Source organism: Cynocephalus volans, chromosome 14, assembly GCF_027409185.1.
Source record: "Cynocephalus volans isolate mCynVol1 chromosome 14, mCynVol1.pri, whole genome shotgun sequence".
Lineage (NCBI taxonomy): Eukaryota > Metazoa > Chordata > Mammalia > Dermoptera > Cynocephalidae > Cynocephalus > Cynocephalus volans.
The window spans coordinates 42,552,802-42,572,114 of NC_084473.1; positions in this window are offsets into that span (position 1 = coordinate 42,552,802).

Genomic DNA, 19,313 nt, shown 5'->3' on the forward strand with positions numbered 1-19,313 from the left:
AGGGGAGTCCTTTTTTATTTTATAAGCCTCGATAAGTTCGGTCTGATTTGCATTTGCCTTTGGGTTTGGTATAATTAAGGGTGAAAATAAGGCCCTTCTGTATTTCTATTTCCCTTTGCTTTTCTGCAAAGCTTTTACCCCAGAGGAAAGTTGTTTTAGTAATCCGGGAAAGAGAAACCATGTGCTGAGTCAGCAAAAACGCTGCACCAGGCCAGTTCAGTTCAGTAATACTGCTATGTGTAATGTACACACTCTATATGCCTTTGTGGAAATAACGAAAAATATGTTGGAATTTCATGGCATAGAAATGCCCACAAAGCCTGCTGGCAGTTGAAAGGCCAGATTGAGTAAGTCCTGTGTCTTCTAATCCAAGGAAATAAGTTCTGAACACGTCTTCCAACAAATGTTAGATACAACACCACTCAATGCGAGAGAGAACAAGAGAAATACAGTTCTCAAAACAACCCCAAATGTTTTATTTTTTCAAATCGTCATGTTGCAGAATGTTTAAACATTTCTTTTTTGCCTGTGTCTTTGTGACAAGTGTTCAAGGTCGCTCCAATGGATGGAATCGTATTTTTTTATTTTGCATCATTAAAAAGCATTTCTCAAAAATGCATCTTTAAAAGGTCTGAAAAGTCTCCTTGTAAATCCCATTAGGACCTTGATAACCTAATGATCATGCATTCTCCTTTGTGTGCAAGGAATAAACGTATTCACAGAGGCATTTGGTTTGAAACTCTATTAAGCTGTTAAGCAACTATTTTTCAGAATAATTGTTTGTCTTTTAACTTTCCAAGTGTGATGTGAATTTGCAGAATGTAAGCAATCAACTGTTAAATCAGCAGTCCACATTGTACTGTATTTTCGGTGACAAACACGCAGTATTTCTGGCGATATTTCTTCATAGTTCTTTTAATTCTTATAGTTTAGTTGCAGAAAAATGTGGCTTTAAAAAAACCCTCATGTATTGCATAAGAACCAACCAAAAGTTTGCTTCTATTTCATTTATCTTTTCTACCTCAAAACTTAAGTGAAATTAGTACAACTTTTATACTTTTACTACCTAAATTCTTTAAAATATAGCTGACTTCTTTAAATTGCTTCAGCAAAATGCAAAAACATCTGGATATGAAGTGAAAAATTCAGTCTGTCACCCAGCTTCCAGATGTTTGGTACTACGTAGACAAAACATCAGAATGAATGACTGAAATTTTTTTCTCTATAATCCAGATGGTTTAGTGCCTGGTGCTTCTATAAGGAAGCATATTTTCCCTTCTCTAAACATCATCTTCTACCATATCCCACGTAAGGCATGATTTACACTCTTTCAGCTACAAAATAGTAGGCCATTTGGAGTGCAGCAAAGCAATCAGTAAATGAAACTCTTAAGTATATGTTTTGGTAAATGTAGTTCAAGTGCAAGTGTCAGTGTGTAGTTAGGAGGGAGAGGTGGTGGTGGACCAGAAATGGGAAGGGAAGAGCGAGCCTTGATCAGTGGAAGAATGACTCGACTAAAAAGGACATAGTCTTCCAGAACTCCAGCTGTGGCAACCCATAATCTTAAATAGGTGAAATGTAGCATTAGCAACAGCTTGGACAGGCCTGCCTTTTGCCTGAGAGGCAACTGGACTATGAAATGTCATTGTGCACTCTCAAGCCCTCTTTCCGCACTATTCTTTCTTGGAGTATTATTAAATCCAACAGTGATGTAATATAATATTAAAACATGATTAGAACTCACAAGCATTATATAGGTGGGAACATTCTGTGTCTGAAAAGTAAGAAAGCAATATGGTGACTATTTTAATCACTCAAAAAATATAGTAATGATGAATAGATTTCTCTTCATATGAAACGTCAGTACATTTTATAGCTGTTAAACTTGGAGATGAAGACACAAAACATTTTTTCCTTCTCCAAAGTCATAGAGATTTAAGGTCATGAGCGGTGTAAGAGCTTCTCCAAGTCTCTTTGCCTTTTCATGTTCAGAAAGAAGGAACAGATAGAAGAGAAGCCCTCAACTAAAATCAGCAGAAGAAATCAAATCCAGAGTGAATTCCATTCAACTTATTGTCCTCACACTCACTCGATTATTGAAGAGTGTTTAGATAATGAATGGCAATGAATGTTAAAACATCATAAAACCTGACCACTCAACAATTGCTGTAAGAAAAACTTACCATTAGACCTTCTTACAGCTCAGAATCTAAGCCTTAGATAATAAGACACAGGATTTTATACTGGCCCCAAATCAATTTTTAAAAAGTTTACAGGAATCTAGTAGACTTTCAGGGGTACACATATTGACTAAAGAGACTCAAATGTCAAATGGGAATCTTTAACACTGTTTAAAATAGAATCAGTTATTTTTCTTGATTGCTATAATTAGATGTTTTCATGACTTTTTTGTGATTCATTTACTAGAACAATAAAATGACAGAGCTGGAAGTGGTTTATAGCTCATCCAGGACTCCTCTGCCCTTTTATAGATGGTAAACTGGGGACCAAAAACATGAAAGGACCTATCCAAGGCCACACATTAGTTAGAGGATGGGTCAGAACTAGAATCACTGAATTTCGGTTGTGACTCACAGAGTCCAACCCTCTTTCCAGGACAGCTTGTCTTCAAATCATTACAAGGCTGCTCCGAGTTAACAGATTTCCTAGTAGCATCCAAGAAACTGACACCCATCACTACAGGTTGGAAATAGCTCAAAACCATTCATTTGCCTTACACATTTAAGAACTATAAAACAAAGCCAGTGTGAAGGCAGAGTTTTCCCATTTGTCTCCAGAATAAGACAGACTATTGCAAAAACAGAGCTAATAAAACTCTGTCAACTTCAACAGTTTGGCTGGAGATCCTGATAACAACAAATGACAGCTTAGCTTTTTATAGAGAACTTACAGCACCTTGGAAAAATGTGATGTGCAGAATCTCTACATCTGCTGCAGTCTCTTTTCTTTGAAAACAACACATTCAAACATTCAAAATAAGTAACTCTAATGGGGAGAAGGGAGGAGGAGGTGGTTGTAGCTGGGTCAACACCATTCTTTATAGGAGATGATGTCAATGGTCCTTCCCCTAACTCAGAACCATCACAACTCACTACTCTAGTAGCTTGCATGACAAAATGGAAGGTGCAGGAAGGGGGTGGATGGGTGACAGAGAAATACCCTGCTTAAGGATATTTATATAGTAATATGGAACATGTGTTCCTAATTTTAAGGACCTGGTAATCTCACCAGTTCTTCATGGCATGAATCAAAGAATGGACTCATGTGATGTTACCAAACCTCTTCCATTTAATATTTTATTCAACATCATATGAGGACATAGAAGCATTGCATCTAAGAAGGGAAGACATCTCTTCACTTCTTTATGAGTATCTGGTTCAAGAAATGCAAGGAAGGTTAACGGTTATGAGAGGCGGGGGTGGGAAAAGTGGGTGAAATCATGTCTCCATATTTGGAGCTGTGAGAAAAGAATAGTCATGTTTTGATTGGCCTGGAGAGAGGTGATATCCTGGCCTTCTCTTCGAGCTAATTCAAGGTCGGTGCCCCCTGAGAAGCAAGATCTGGCCAGAATTTGGAGGAAGGGGATGCTGGGAGAAGAGGTCTGACAACCTATATTCTTCTTTTGAAATGTTAGGGGAGCAACTCAGCCAGCAGAAGTTAAACCAAATAAAACCAGCATGCACACTTACCTCTTTAATTTACTCTCCCAAACAGATCATCATTTGGGCTATTCCCTTGAAGTCAAGCATGAAATCTATTTAGCTGTATAGCTACCCATTTCCTCTGACCTACAAAAGAGATGCCCTATTCTTTCAGAATCCCTGGAATGCTCGAATCCAAGGAAAACTGGAGCCACATGCCTGGGCCCCCTGAGATTCTTCACCCCATGCCAAAAGAACACATTAACAAAGATGGAGCAGACTTTCAGTAACATGCAGACCAGAACCATGGCTGCTAATTCATCACCAGAGGTCACTGAATGGTTTTAAGTTACTGTGGATCTCTTAGTGGACAGGAGTTTTTTAACCTTATTCATACCCAGGACTCTTGGTCAGTTTTGTAAAGCCTATGGACGGCTTCTCAGAATAATATTTTTCAATCCAAAAATTGTGTTGAATAAAGTTCTCAAGATACTTTTAAGAAAGAAGTTTATGATACAGTATCATATTTGCTTCTTTATTAGCACTTTAAATGCAAGATCTAGTGGTGGGTCTAATAACTTCTGGAATATTGAAGTAATAAGTGTGGATGATAATTCAAAATGTCATCAACTATAATGTGATATGAAGGTGTCTGTGATTTCTACTGGTGACAAAGTCACAGGTATTGCAAATGCAGCTAGTTTACTGTTTATATTCATAATTAAAAGAAGTGTTAATTTTCAAAGAGAGGTTTAGTTTATCGATTTTGCTTTTACTTGTTTTTATTTTCAAATCACTTCACTTCCAAGTGAAGAACCCCTTAGAAGGAGGAAGGGGGCAGTTCTAGCAGTACTTTAGAGATATACGATGAGATGGTCATAGCCTTTTGATTGGATTATGGTAGGTCCAAATTTGGAGTGTAAACATTGAGCCTGTGATATGAGATCTCATTCCTGAGGTTAAAAGTAACTTTATATTGTAATCCTGTAGAGTTGAGATCTTGAGAAGCATCCCCTTACTGAGAGGACACTGAAGGAAGTGTCAAGATCACCTGTCAAAGCAGGGGAGTGGTAACCAGAGCCAGGAAGGACTTGATAAGAGTGACTGAATCACCTCTGCTTGGTCAGGGAGCCCAGTGTGGGGCTCAGACTGCAACCTGAAATGCAGAGGGAGCTAGGGAAGGAATATTGGCTGCTGATGGCAGGCAGGGAGACCCCTGGGAGGATGACATAGTTCCAGCCATCAAGACCTGTGGTATGAGTCAGAAAAAGAGAAGGACTCTGCTTATCCAAAGAAGAATAATAGCGTCAGCCTCCATCCAGGGAATCTACAGCAAGGGATCTGCAGGAAGGGTAGGGGAGGCACCTGCAGGTCAGGGCAGATCAGCCTGCAACCTGAGAAGACAGAGCAGAGAGACCCCGAGCAGGAATGTCTTCCTGAAGAGTAGACAAAGAAACAATTGATAATTCAAACTTCATTCATGTTAAGAACTTTCATTCATCAAAAGATATCATTAAGAAAATGAAAAGACAAACCACAGACTGGGAGAAAAATATTCAAGACACATATATCTGGCAGAGGATTCATATACAGACTCTATAAAGAACTCTTAAAAATCAAGAAGAAAAATGCAAACAATCCAAAGTTTATATGTGTACAAAAGACCCAACGGGCTCTTCATTAAAAGAGCATACCCAGATGGCCAATAATTATATGAAAAGGTACTTAATGTCATTGTCATCAGGAAAATGCAAATTAAAACTTCACTGAGATACACACGTTGCAGAAGGGCTAAAATTAAAAGAATAAAAATTGACAATATCAAGTGTTGGAGAGGATGTGAGGCAACTGAAACACACTGTGGGTGGTGATGTATACTAATGCAACCTCTTTGGAAAGATTTTAGTGTCTACTGAAACAAAACACAGATTCATACCCTAAGACCCAGCAACTCCATTCCTAGGTATAGGCCCAAGATAGCATTTGTCCATCAAAAGACACATATAAGAATATAGCTTTGTATATTTTATATATTTATAAGTATAAATATTATATTTATTTACACAAACATTTATTTATCGACTTTATGCATTATAGCACCAACCTGGAAACAACCCAAATTGCAGTACATTTATGCAACGGAATGCCATATAGTGATGAAAAAGAACAAACTGTTACAACACACAATGTCAGTGAATCTCACAGGCGTACTATAGAGCAAAAGAAGACAGACACAAAAGAGTATGCACTGTATGATTTCATTTATGGGAAAGTTGAGAACAGGCAAAATAAGCTATGGTGGTAAAGGTCAGGATGGAATTTACTTTTGCAGGGGGGTTATTGATTGGGAGGGGGCACAAAGGCATCTTCTGTGGTGCTAAATTACAAATATTATTGACTTTCTAAAAAGTGATTTGGAAATGCAACCAAGTAAAAGCAGCCTGCCACACTACAGATTCACTTCTGTCTCCGTGGTTTTATATTACCAAAAGATTTTACTTGGCACGTATTAGCATGGAGAGAGTGCAAGGTAAGCTGCAGACAGGCGGAAGATTTTTACCATAGATATATCTGATAAAGGGCTTGTATCCAGTTAAAACAGTGCAAAAGACTCAAAATGCATTTTACAAAAGAGGACAACCAAATGGCCAATAAGTATAGGGAAAGTTGCTCAATGTTTTTACTCTTCAGGGGAAATACAAATTAAAACCATGTGAAACTAATACACACTCATGAAAATGACATGAAAAAGACTGGCAGTACCAAAGGTGGGCAAGCATCTTGAGCAATGAAACTCTCCTACCCTGCTGATGGGAATGCAAAATGGCACAGCCACTTTGGAAACCAGCAGTGTCTACTAACTGTAAACATGTACCTATCAGACTAGTGCAGGGCTCTGCATGACTGGTCTAGGAACCAAGTTAAATAAGAACAGGGAGAAGGATCTTGTCTAATGAAGTCTGCCAGACATAGGAAACCCTATTCCAAATGTACAGGATTTTTCTTAGATTTCTAGCCAAGTTCCTTATGCAAAACCCCAGCATTCTCCTGGTTTAATTTAAGGGAAAGGGAAAAGAAATCTATTGTACAATGTGGTGACTATAGTTAATAACAATATATCGTGTACTTGAAGGTTGGTAAGAGAGTAGATTTTAAATGTTCTCACCACACCCACACAAAAGATAAGTATGCGAGATAATGCATAAGTTAAATAACTTGATTTAGCCATTTAACAATGTATACATGTATCAAAGCATCATGTTGTACACTAAATATATACAATGTTACTAGTCAATTAAAATTTTTAAAGGTGAGAATGGAAGGGGAGTTGTCCTTGCTTAGTTCAGAACAACAGGAGCTCATGTCTGCTGGTGGGAATGGCTGGGCCAGCCAGAAAACCTGGGAAGAACCTGGGAATCCCTGGAGTGATTGGTGAGTCAGGATGGCTAACGGGTTCTCACATGGGGCCCCAAGTGCAAAGACCGAGAAGGCCACTCACCTCTTCCCACCACTGTCTGGGGAACAGCCCCTCCCTGCTTAGAACTCTGGCTTCCCTGAGCAGAGTGTTTCTGCAGCCCTCATTTCTGTATTTGATGAGCCGGTGCTGCAGGAACTGACAGAGGGGAGCCTGGCAAGAGTGTTGAGAATCCAGCTTGGGAGGGGAGGCTGGAGGTGATGGAGGAGGGATGTGGGGGAGGGGACAAAGTGACCGGAGAAGCTAGGAAGACTGGAGCCAGCGGAAGCCTGAAGCCCGGCTTCCAGCTCTCCGCACGTGAGCCCTTCCATCAGCACGTACTTCAGGCCACACACTGATGCTTCCCATGAAAATGGGTGCCGGGATGGACATGCTCCAGGGTGACTCATAGCAAACAGCAAACAGCAGCATGGCTGGGGATTTCACATCTGTTCTACAGCCCGTAATTAGAACTTCTTCCCCCTAAACACTGAGGACAGTAGTTATAAGTGCCAGCCTTTGTGTGTCACTGTCAGAGTATTCTTTTCTTGGTCTGAGAATTTTTGCAGGCGAGGCAGCCAATGAAACAGCTACCCCAGACTTTCCAGGTCATGTGGTGAAGTTCCAAGTTATGGCAGCTCAGTCCTTGAACAAGATATGAAGTACAAGATAGTAGCCCCTCTGCAAAAGAAAGTTTTTTTTAAATGACACTATTAAACTTAGGCCCTATTCACTTGTCTCATTCTGTTCATTTGGCTTTGAGATCTGGGAGACTGACTTTTTCACTTCGTTGTCATCATCCACTGGCATATATTAGTCACCTACTGTATGTAGAATACTGTGTTTATCATAAAAGGGATGTGCATAGATTCATAAAAGGTGTCAATAGAATGACCAAGGTCTTGTCTCTAAATGACAAGATGCCATTCATTCATTCATTCATTGAAAGAATATTTGTTCAGCCTCTTCCATGTGTCTGGCAGCATGTAGCTGTTGGTGGCACAACAGGGCACAACAGAGAGCAGCAGAACAGAAATAATTTTTCTGCCTCTAAAATGCCCATAGACCAGTGAGGGAGGAAGATTTTAATTTTTAAAAATCATTCCTCTCTGAATATTTCACCCTTCCCCAAGCCACCTAAAAAAGATAGCTGTCAAGCTTAGGGTGATCAAGGGTACACAGTGGGACACGAACTCAATGCACTTTGAGAGGGTTGCAGATTGGCAGGAGAAATCAGCACATAGGCCAAGGAGACTGCGGCTAGTATTTCCATCACATGTTGTCAGGGGTTTGGGGTGTTTTGATGGAGGACGGCTATGGCATCCTCCAAACTCAGAGACACGATCTTGCAGGAAGAACTGCAAGGGTGTTTTTTGGTTGTGAGTCCTGTGCCCCCCATGTGGTTGAGAATCCCCAAAGCTGACTCCAGAAAGCAGGTGGAATCTGGGGTAAGGAGATGTGAGTTGGGGCTCAGGGCAAGCAGAGCCCCTGACTGAAGGCAAAGAAAACATCGTTCTAGGTATGCCCCACCTTTGATTCTCTGACGGGGTCTCCACAGACAAAAAAGAATAAAGGATAAGAAGTCAGCTAATATTGCTCCCCACCCATAAAAAGGGAAAAGATGATATATTTGCAGCTGCTGCCCAGTTTACAGACATGTTCACGTGTCTGTTTCTCTTAATAGCCTTTGAAGTAGGCAAGGCAGGCCATTTCACAGAGGAGAGAACTGAGGCTTCTTTCTACAGGTTAAATAATTTGCTCAGTACTGTACAATTTATTAGGTGGCAGAGGGAGGATTTGAACCCATTTCCTCTGTTAGTCCTATGTTTTTTCCACAGGCATAAATATTATTACTTAAGTTTGCAGATCTGAGAGCATGGATGAGCCCCCGATCAAGGAGCCCAGAACCTCCCAAGGTGAAGGTAGGCTCTTGAACTTGGCAAATAGCATTGAAGATTCTGCTGGGAAGAAGTCTTTCATTTGTCAAACACTTCCCAGGAGGGCTTGTCTCAGTGTGCTGAAGAGAAAACAGATGTCAGGGACAGGTTCTCAGCCTCTGACATTCAGTCCACTTTACAATTCTCTTGCACAGGCAGAATGAGAAGGAGGGATTCCTGCTTGCCTGACTGAGCCAGTTTTATGCACATGGAAAATAAATAGCTGTCTCCACCATATGATTCTGGAGCTGGGGTCAGCAAACTCTGTAAAGGGCCAGGTAGTAAATATTTTAGGCTTTTCAGGCCACATGCAATCACTGTTACAACTACTTAACTCTGCTGTTCAGGCACAAAAGCAGATATAGACAATGTATGAATGAATGGGTGTGGCCGTATTCCAATAAAACTTCATGGATGCTGAAATGTGTATTTCATGCGATTTTCATGTGTCTAGAACAATGTGCCTAGGACAATGAAGAGAGTTGCATAAATACTCTGTATACATACTGGTTGAATGGGTGAACAAACTTTCCCCTCTAACCTGAAAGATTGGAGCCGCCAGAACAGTGAAGGAAGAGGCGCTGGAAGAGCGGGGCAGAGGTGATGAAGATAAAGTGACGAATTCATGAGGTTCCCACAGGCCCCGGGCCTGGGAGATGCTGAAGTCCGCTGATGCTCCAGGAAGCCCGTGAGCTTGGAAGAGGCAGGACGCAGGGCGTGCCAGTGCCCGTGGAGCCTGGGAAGGGAGTTTGGAAAGACTGGCTGCCCACAGTGCCTGGAGAAGCGGCACCCAGGCCTGATGGACTCACCCGATCCATTTCAGTGGAGTGGTGCAGTCCCTGCCAAGGAAAATGTCAGGACTGTCAAGATTTGGCAAGTCCCTGAGACATGAATTTGTGCAATGTAATGTCAGAAGGGCCTTTGGGGATGTGGGGCAAATCCGAACAGAAGGTGGAAAAGTGTGCATGGGATGTCAAAACCCACTCCCTCTGTAGGGAAGTGTCAAGGGAAGGCTAAAAGAGGGAAGAAAATGAAGACACCCCCCTTAGAGTCCTTCCAAACTGGCTACATACTTTCCTGGGTCAAACACATTGTAAAATGCTATAGGACTAGATGAATGCAATGGATATAGTATGCATTATTAAAAAGAATCAGGGTTCCTCACTGTGACCACAGTGAAAAACATCAACCAAGGCACTTATGGGGTGGAAATGTTCTTAGAGATAAACTGTCCCAGCAAAGGGGCTCCAGCCTTGATTTCTCACCCTGAGTGTTCCTTGTGCAGAGCAAGATTAACAACAACCATCCCCATCCCCTGGCTGCGCACTAATCTGATCCTCATCTCTTGCTTATGGACATTTGGATCTGACCTGGGGATTCCCATACTTGTACAGGGATGGACCAAATCAGTGACTTTATCTTTGGTTAGATAAGTCAAGCTGTGGCCTTCTGAGACCTTCCAGAAGTTGGTACAGGGAGCGAGATCCCCATTTACCTGGCCTGGGAGCCCTAGGATGAAGAGAACCACTAGGACAAAGTGAGCTTCCCATTTGAGCTCAGGTCTGTGCCTGCAACAGTGGAGGTCACTATTTGGGGCCAACACAGGAATCACAAAACTTTAGGGAGAGCCTGTGATGAGTTGTGGAGACACATGCTATATGTCTCTTCCTTAAAATACCCACAGCAGCATGCTACAGTAGCTAAGAGTCTGCTAAACCTGCCATCATATCCCAGACCTCGACCTTACTAGCTCTTTGGGAAATTACTTTACCTGACCCTGGCTTGTTTCATCAGCTGTAAAGTGGGAGTGATATCTGCCTAGTTGGCTTGTTGCAAGGATCAATCAAAATAAAATGTGTAATGCAACTAGTACAGTGCCCGACACTGGGAAGTGCGTGATACATTGTATTTGCTATTGTTATTTTTACTGTAGTTTAATGAAACCATTACCATTTGCTCTTAATTAGCAAGGCTCAGCTCCCATTGCCCAGACTCCATGACACAACATCACCTACTCCTCAAACTCATCTGCCAAAGTTTCCCAGTGGGGAGGAGAGCAAGCAGGTGTCCAGCTGGGTATGACCCATCAGTGGCCCTCCGCTCTCATGAAGTCTCAGCTTTAACTTAAACATTCTTGCCAATGTTGCATTTTACCTCATAAAATCTTTTAATGTATCAATTCTTATGAATTTGTTCTCCTGTAATCTGAGTAACTTTAAGTCTCTGAGAAGTCAAGCGTTCATCCTAAACACAGACCCCTGTGTTAGAGAATCTCAGACTAACCTCCCCTCTGGCCAGGTAGGATTGGACACGTGGAAAGAAGGAAGAAGTGTTATGAGCAAAGGTTTAGAGGTGGAGAACACAAATGAAACTCTCATTGAAACTTAGTTCCAGAAACCAGGAGCTGGGGCTCTTTCTCACCTGAATGTTGCTAATCTTTGTCTCATTCCAGTAAAACCTGATCCCCCAGGATCCAGGTGTGCCATCCCAAGGCCCTCCGTCACCTTCAGTCACCTTCAGCAATCATGCAGTCCCTTTTCACTTTCTTACTCCCTACACATTTTCCATCTGGATCAGAGCCCTGTGCAAGCATGGCTGGTGCCAGACATAGCTCATGGGCCTCCCTCAGGGCTTACAGTCATTAAGAAATTCTCATAACGAGCACTTTGGCCCCAAAGCACCCAGCCTTCCCTAACCCTCTCAGCAGCCAGCCTTTGGGCTCCTACCTCCCCGCTCTCAGGCCACGCACCTATTCACTGTGGGATTGTCCTGGCTTCCCCGTCTCTTCCTTTCCTTCCTCTGTGAAGCTTCCTTCCTGGAAGTCTTCACAAGGGCTCCAGGCCAGGGGAGGATGCATTATGATGTTCAGTCAAGTGTGAGCTGCCTCAGTGTGCTGAGCTGACTTGCCTCTTATCATCAGACCACCCTCATATCTCTCTTCCAATTTTACCCGTCTTCCTCCAGGCTCAAGTTGAGACGTTAGAAATCTAACAGTGCCTTCCTCCCATTGGCACATTGGCCACCACTGAGGAAGGCTGCTTTGGGACTAACTGGTACGTGATGGTGCTGTAGGAAGGAGCCCCTGGGAGCTCATCAAGTCCTTAGAATTATTTTGTGGTGTTTGTTCTGCATCTTGAAATGACAGCCTGGGCCTCTGAGGCTTGGCTGCAAGGAAGACATGGCACGTGGACATGTTTTACTGTGTATTCCAAAGCAGTTGGGATCCTTTGTCCATGCAGATGGGATCTCTCTTTCTGCTTGCTCCCTACAATGCTGAGCATATTGTAGGTCTCAATAATGCTGATGAAAGATCTATCAGTTTCCAGCCAAGATGTTTAGCCCTCTTCCACACAGATACCAACATAGCACATCAGAAATAGGAGCATCGATTATTTCATTTGGAAAAGCAGAGGTTGCCATAGGGCAGCATATAATGCTGTTACAGACTGGCTGTAAGATGAAACCTGGAGATCAGGCTTAGGCTTTAATCCAGATAGTAAAGCATCACTCCTCATCTGTAAAATGGAGATATAGCTGCCTAAATAATAGGTATGCTGTGAAACAATTTAGCAAGGGTGAACACTTAGCAAAGGGTTTAGTACATCACAGACTCCCAATCATGATCATTTACTTCTTCCTCTCTTTGGTTGGTCATCAAATTTAAGTTGGTAAAAGTGGTCCTTTGGAAGCTTGGGAGAGAAAGATGTGTCCATTTAAGACAGTGGGAAGTCAAATTATGAAATTCACTCTTCCTAGATGTGGCCCTGATGGAAAATACAAAGAGCTTGGAGGATCATTTGGATATATGGCGATTGCTATTTCTCTGGATGCTGAGTTCCTGCTCTGCCTTCCGAGGTTGTGGACGAGGCTTCTCAGAGTCCCTTGGTGTCTCTGCAGTCGTGAGATTCTAGGCTGCACAGACTCCAGGCTGCTGAGTCCATGGAGGCGTTTCCTGGGCTCTGACTTTCTTTGTTCCACAATGGCTGGCTAACACCACAGCACACAAGCTTAAAATTAGTCCGAGATAGAGAGTGGCTTCAGAAGTCTCCTTAGGGCTTTGGGGAGGGACATGGGGATGCTCAAACAGGGTGCAGGAAGAACAGAGCCCGTGAAATCACTGCCCCTTGTCAGTAAGGCAGGTCATAGTGGATGACGCCCACAGTACTTTGTGCCCTCTCCTCTGGCCTGTTCCCCAGGTTGAGGCTCTCTGGCCCTGCAGAGCAGGCCTCAGCCATCCTGACCCTTCTCTACTCTGGCAGAGACAAAGATGCTGCCTCTGACAGAAGAGTAAGCCCTTGAGGTGATTGTAACCACACCAGGATTCTCTGGTCACTCGAGGGTGTGGGTTTGGGCCATAATCCCAAAAGACACAATCCCAAACACCACAATGCGGAATGTTCAAATCCCTAAAGTCAAAAATTCCTAACATTTTTAATGTATTTCATCTTTGCATCATTTCCAGTATGGTGGTATAAATTGTGTAAAGATTATTAGAGTTCTCATCTGTTTTATGCATTGTTTGCAAATTTGACTCCACAAAGTGCACCATTACAACACTGCCTTTGTGTGTAAGTGTTGTGTGTGCACATAACAACATTGAAACTTACTCAGTAAGTGAAGTAATGTCCTTTTTGAACATACGCCTTTGTGAAAGATAAGACTTCTCGAGATCTTAGCTCTTTGGGTGACAGCGTATGTGTTGGTGACCCATCGTGGTTTTTAATCGATCTCAAAAGACTTAGGTTGTTTGTCACTGTAGTTTAGATGACCATAATTGTAAAACTGTATGCACACAATTGCCAGCCATAGTGATATGCATTTATGCATTTAGCTTTTTGACCTATTTACGAATACAGTTCGTCTGCTCATAGCTGTTATACCCATAAGACTGTCTTTCGTACATCTGAGTGTTTATGTGTACAAAAATATATGTTATTATTGCCTATTTTATTGTGTCAAGAGGCCTATGAAGTGTCTTGTCACGTTTTATATGTTTCTCAAATTAACCCCCCTTTAAAATGTAAATAAATGTTTTTTAAAGAATTTTTTAAATTATTTTTTTCCAGAATTATACTTTTAGGATTTTCACCTTTGGGGATTGTAATTTTGGGGATTTTAGACTTTAGGGATTTGATCTTTTAGGATGTCAACATTTGGGATTATGGCATTCGGGATTATGTCTTTCAGGATTGCGATTGGCACTGGAGGTTGCAGGTCTGACCGTGGCTCTGACACTGTTTAATTTCCAAAACTAAACTGGGCAGATTTTTTTGATATCTGTTAGCTTTGACAACTCCAGTGAACATCAAGAAGTCAAAAGACCAATGAGATTTCATCTGAACTGATTTTGTTTGTTTGGTTTTGTTTTGTTTTGTTTTACTGCTGTAACAAGAAGGCAACACCTACAAAATTTTGTAGAACCAAGCCCCTTTCTTAGTGAGGTTCTTTTTATTGAAGCAGCACCTTCTTTTCAGGAAGCTAGTAAATCAACAGAATGTGTCCCAGAGGAAGGTGAATAGGAATAATCATGTGAAAAGTTTAAGTCACCTGCCTGGATCACAGAGCACAGGAAAGCTGAAGAGAAGGAGAAGCCGCAACAGGGGTTAGTTTTATAACTCCTAGTTTACAATTCTTTCTGCAGAGATATGTATTTTTTATTTGGTCTCCAAATTTCAGCCCAAAACAAGGCTGTACTGTCTTAAAGAAGAAGCTCACCCATGTCAACAAAAAGGTTTCTTGCTGTGAAGTTCTCCCTGGTTGTTGCCTGAGTCCTTGGCCTCTGGCTTGCTCCTGCAGCTGCAGTGCCATCCACAGCTGCAGTGCCATCCGCGGCTGCAGTGCCATCCACAGCTGCAGTGCCATCCACAGCTGCAGTGCCATCCGCAGCTGCAGTGCCATCCGCAGCTGCAGTGCCATCCGCAGCTGCAGTAATCCCACCACTGTGTTCTCTGCTTCTGATTCTGCTTCCAGACTGCCGAGAAGGCTTAGGTAAATGTCATGACCATGCAGCCCAGGCTGCTGCAGAGCCAGGGTTCCATCTTCTCAGTATTGCCCAAGGCCTTATTATTCATTCCTGCTGGATTTTCTATCCCTTTTCCTACCTGCCTCACATTTCTAAGCCACCCCATTCTTCCCATCACCTTGAACTGCACCTCTCACTCTCAGCACACGATCTCATGGTTCCCTGCCTTCCTTCTGTGATCTCATGGCTGCCAGCATTCTCACCTCCCCTGCCTTTACCTCGGCAGCTCTCTGGACCATCGCCCCTTCTTCCTGCTGCTTTCCAAAGCCCACCCCTGCCCCCTTTCTGCCTCTCCATGATCTTGCTCCACCAGAGTCCCCTTTCTAGTGCCTTTTCAATCTCTCCCTCCTTACTGATTCCTCCTTGAGTATAATTCAAGGGCCCATCACCCAAGAAAACCTTCCTCGCACTCAGCGCTGTGAAACTTCTTTAAAGCTGTGTCTAGCACCCCCTCTTGCTGCCTCTCCTTTGCATTCCGTTCTCAACTTCCCCTTCACTTAGACTGTTCTCTCTGAGATAACCACTGCTGTGATTTCAATGAGTCCCCTAAATTTCCTGTGTTGGAAACTTAACCCCCAAATTCACAGATTGGAGGTGGGGCCTTTGTTTTTTTTTTTATTTTTTTTTATTTTTTTTATTTTTTTAAATTTATTTATTTTTTTTATTTTGTCAATATACATTGTAGCTGATTATTGCTCCCCATCACCAAAACCTCCCTCCCTTCTCCCTCCCCCCTCCCCCCCAACAATGTCCTTTCTGTTTGCTTGTCGTATCAACTTCAAATAATTGTGGTTGTTATATCTTCTCCCCCCCCCCCCCGGTTTGTGTGTGTGTGTGTGTGTGTGTGTGTGTGTGTGTGTGTGTGTGTGTGTGTGTGAATTTATATATTAATTTTTAGCTCCCTCCAATAAGTGAGAACATGTGGTATTTCTCTTTCTGTGCCTGACTTGTTTCACTTAATATAATTCTCTCAAGGTCCATCCATGTTGTTGCAAATGGCAGTATTTCATTCGTTTTTATAGCTGAGTAGTATTCCATTGTGTAGATGTACCACATTTTCCGTATCCACTCATCTGATGATGGGCATTTGGGCTGGTTCCAACTCTTGGCTATTGTAAAGAGTGCTGCGATGAACATTGGGGAACAGGTATACCTTCAACTTGATGATTTCCATTCCTCTGGGTATATTCCCAACAGTGGGATGGCTGGGTCGTATGGTAGATCTATTTGCAATTGTTTAAGGAACCTCCATACCATTTTCCATAGAGGCTGCACCATTTTGCAGTTGGAGGTGGGGCCTTTGGGAGGTAATTAGATTTAGATTAGGTCATCAGGGTGGGGACCCAGGGTGGGACTAGTGAAGAGGAAAAGGGACCTGAGACGACACACACTCATGGGATGATACACCAGATGTGGCCCCTCAATCTTGGACTTCTCACCCTCCAGAACTGTAAGAAATAAGTTTCTTTTCTTTATGAATTATCCAATGTGGGTATTCTGTTACAGCAACAGAAAACAAACGAAGACACCATCGTTCTCTTTACTGCCGAGCCAAACTGCCTCAACATTTCTCCTTCTTGGGTCTACTTGAAGCCTCAGAAATGTGTTTCATCCCTTCTTCTCGAACCCTCTTCTTCTTAGCTCATCTCCACTTGGCCTGCTGTTCCCTCTTGTCTGTGGCATTGGCTGCTCTCAAAGTGGGCATTGCTCAGGTTTCTGTCTTCCTCGTATTTCAGGCCATTTCTCCCTTTACTGTCCCCTGGATATTCCTTCGTGGAAGTCACCACCAGGAACTCCAGCTCCATTTTTCCAACTGGAACTGGTGTTTTCTTTTCTCCCTCCCTCAAACCCACTTCTCTCTTGGAGTTTCCTGTCTCGTCATGGCCACAGCCATCTTCTGATGTCACCTGAAGATAGCACACTGCTTGCTGGTATTTCCCTTCTCTTACCACATCTAACTGTTCTCCCCTGACCTCTGAAGGGTCCCCAGCATCCATCCTTCTCTCCAGGAACACTGCCTCTGCCTTGCCAGACCTCCTCCTCTCTGACCTGCACTACTGAAATTGCCTCTGGTCTGCCGGCCTCCAATGTCTTCCCTCCTCAGCCTGCCCTTTCTATGGCTCAGTGGTCTATTATGAAAACACAGGTGGGGTCCCCTCACCACTCCTTCACCCACTCACCCCCATCCTCAAGGCTCCAACACCTGCCTGTGGTTTGCAAAATAAATTTTGGCTTCTGTAGCCTGCTGTTGAACCTCTCAATATGGCTCTAAACTCTTCGATTCTATTTCCCACCCCCATTAACACGCATGTGCGCACGCGCACGCACGTACTTACCTTATCCTCCATTCATATTTGGGACCACTCATTGTTCTCCAGATTCAGCTTTTACTTTCATACCTCCACATTATTCTGGTTCCTTACCCTTGTTGAAATCGTACTCATGTTTTAAGGCTCACCTGTTCCATGAAGCTTTCTCCCATTCCTCCTGACACAGCTCACTTCTTCCTCCCCTGAAGTCATGCAGCATTTTGTTTGTGTCTTCCTTCCAGCACTCACTGCATCCCCGAGAAGGCAGACCGTGGCTTTGTTATGCCTGTACCCTGAAAGAGCCTAGCAGCATGGCTAGCACCTAGTGAGAACTCATTTACTGAATGAATGAATGAGTGAAGTGTCCCATTGTCACATGGGGGCAATAACTATTATAACTTTAGCAGTCGCCTGAGTGGTAGATGACAGCACTCTCCCGATCCTTACATCTTAGTTTCATGAGGATCCAGCCCAGACTCAGCCACAGCCCACGGGAGTGGCCTTCCAGCATCACTCTGCTGCCTTCTCTCTCTTCCTCCCCAGGCACGGGCCTCTCTGTCCCTTTACCTTGGATAAGATTAGGTCTCTACTTCTTCTATAAATCTCCCAGCTGTCATTTAATCAAGGGGACTTTCTGCTTCTTCAAGGGACACGACTGTGAAGGTGTTTATTGGCTCTAACACTTGTCTCCCTGCCCTACTTCTTTGCCCTTTCCCCTTCCAAGACGTCCCCTCCTACTGTTCAGATAGCAGTAAACTCAGGCCTTTTTCTTTCTCCCTCTCATGATGGGCTTTGTCTTGCCCTTCATTAACACCTGAGTCCCTGTGACATCTCAATCCCTATGTCCCTTTCTCAAAGACTTTTGCATCCAAGCCTCCGTAATCACGGAAGGAAAGGCTTTGTCCCCTGTGAGAAGGAATTCAGGACTTAGGAAATGCGCAGGCGGGGTTCTGAGGAGCTGAGATCCTTTCTCATGCTTCTGAAATCCCATAAGTAGCCGTCTCCTCTATCTTCCACTGCAGTAACTCAGGGAGGCCAGGACCACACAGAAGCCCTTCCCCTAAACACTGTCCTAGGACTCAGCAAGACAGAGCTATGCTGAGGCAGGACAGCTTGTGATTCTGGCCTGGCCTCTTGGGTGAGTCAGCGCTCCTGCGGGCAGCCCTCTGGCTCCTCTCCCCAGCCTGGAGAGAAAATGCTGAGTCGCACACCTTGTGACCAGCCATGGAACTGGAGGCTCCCTGGTTGCTCTCCAACTCCCGCACCCCAGACAGCAAATGGGCCTCCTCTTGGCCTTTGAGGAGGGGGCCTATCAGTCTCCAGAGCAGCTGCCACTCTGGGAAGCCATCCCTCTAGTGGTTACATGAAACACAGGCCTTCGGGGAAGGGACAGAATCAAAGGTCTTATGTCCACTGCCTGTACCTGTGCAGGCCCCAGCGAGAGTGGCAGGGCCCCCTTCCTGGGCTGCGGGAGGAAATGGAGCCAGCGAAGACCACAACCCGCCAATCCAGGTTTCCATTCATGAACCTTCTACAAGCGCAAGGCTGGAAGGCCGCCCCCTTCGCTGTGGCTTGAAGTGGTTTGCACAGACCGAGTCCAGATATGTAATAGTCGTTCTCTATTTTCTATGAGAAGATTTATTCAAAAATAAATTTAGCTAAGGGGGAAAAGTTAAAGAAAAAAAAGGCAAACGGAGGGACAGATTTTCTTGTTGACTAGCTGCCAGGGATTGAAACATGGAGGCAGCCAGTCCCTTCAGAGGAGAGACAGCTGCAACATTTCACGGTGGAAAGTCAGCGAATTTCCACAGGCCCGCCTGCCAGGGACCACAAAATGGTTTCAAACAACGGCTCGCTTCATGATATTTGCGTGCGTGTGTGTGTGTGCGTGTGTTTGTGCATGTGTGTGTGTGTGTGTGCGTGTGTGTG